The following is a 1,574-nucleotide window of genomic DNA, read 5'->3' on the forward strand; positions in this document are numbered from 1 at the left end:
GCGTCTGCCTTCGGCTCAGGTCATGATCCTGGAGTCCCGGGATCGAGTCCCACATCGGGCTTCCTGCTCTGCAGGGAGCCTGCTTCTCCCTCTCCCACCCCCCCTGCTTGTGTTCCTGCTCTCGCTGTCTCTCTGTCAAATAAATAAATAAAATCTTAAAAAAAAAAAAAAAAAAGAAAGTCCCAAAGTTCCCATCAAATAAATATAGTGTCCCAGCAAAGAAATAGAAGACATAAAGAAAAATCAAATTTTAGAATTGAAAATATAGTAACCAAAATGAAAAATTGCTAGAAGGAGCCAAAAGCAGAATAAAGGTGATAGGAGAAAGAATGAGTGGACATAAAGATAGAATAGTAGAAATTACCCATTCTGAGAAGTATGAGCAGAAACTCAGGAAGATTCAGCTTATTAAAGCTGCCCCAGTGACAAAAACAAGCTTTGTGTTTGAAGACCCAGTGTCAGTAAATTCACCAATATAATGATGAAAGGAGGAAACAAAGTACTGGCCAGACCCTTCATGATGCAGACTCTGGAAGCTGGGAAAAGGAAAGAGTTTGAGAAGTACCATGCTGCTTCTGCAGAGGAACAACCATCCAACACAACCCCTACACCATCTTCCACCAAGCCCTGAAGAACTATGAGCCTGTGATTGGGCTGGTACCCATCTTGAGAGGTGGCCATTTCTACCAAGTCCCTGGGCCACTAGCTGACCGGCGTCATTGCTTTCTGGTCATGAAGTGGATGATTACTGAGTGCAGGGAGAAGAAGCACTGGTGGATGCTGATGCCAGAGAATTGTCACAGGAACTGCGGGAGGCTTTTCACAAACAGGGCCCTGTGATCAAGAAGAAGCATGGCATGCACAAGATGGCAGAGGCCACCCATGCCCTGGCTCACTCCTGCTGGTGGTAGATGGAGGGTAGAGGCTCAAGGAGGAGCCCAGGGCTTTCTGCTGCAAGAAACAACAGGAGCCACTGTCATGGTGAAAAACACTTGTGGGTTAAGGATGTAGTTCCCTTTTAAAGGCCGGCAGGTCTCATAAGGATGGAGCAACATATTTATTGCTTGTAAGTCCTTTCTTTGGGGGCTAGAACTTGTTCTTCCTGTCCCATTTCCTTACAAAGAGGGAACGTAGCAATTTGGATTTCCCCCAGGAAACATATGGCCCATCCAGCCACTCTTCCCTAAATTCAGGGTAGAATTTAGGACAATACTAAGGGAAGCGGGATTTGTTTTTTGTTTCTTGTTTTTAAGATTTACTTATTGATTTTAGAGAGAGGAAGGGAGAGAGCACATGGGGGGAAGGGAAGAGAAAGAGGGGAGAAAGAATCCCAAGCAGACTCTATGCTGAGTGCGAGCCCGATGTGGGGCTTGAGCCCACGACCCCTGAGATCACTACCTGAGATGAAACCAAGAGTTGGACGCTCAACTCACTGTGCCACCCAGGAACCCCAAGAAGTAGTTTTAATATTAGAAAAGGTTAATTAGAAAATTCTCACCCTGGGGGGTGCCTGGGTGGCTCAGTTGGTTAAGCATCTGCCTTTGGCTCAGGTCATAATCCCAGGGTCCTGGGAT

The 1,574-nt window shown here is 46.3% G+C and overlaps 1 pseudogene; it reads left to right on the forward strand.

Annotated features, from left to right (window-relative positions):
- The first annotated feature begins 329 nt into the window (after nucleotides 1-329).
- Nucleotides 330-911, forward strand: LOC112809256 (small ribosomal subunit protein uS7m pseudogene; annotated as a pseudogene).
- Nucleotides 912-1,574: the final 663 nt, after the last annotated feature.

This window comes from Callorhinus ursinus, unplaced genomic scaffold, assembly GCF_003265705.2.
Source record: "Callorhinus ursinus isolate GAN/ISIS: 27379988/994484 unplaced genomic scaffold, GSC_fseal_2.0 scaffold33, whole genome shotgun sequence".
NCBI lineage: Eukaryota > Metazoa > Chordata > Mammalia > Carnivora > Otariidae > Callorhinus > Callorhinus ursinus.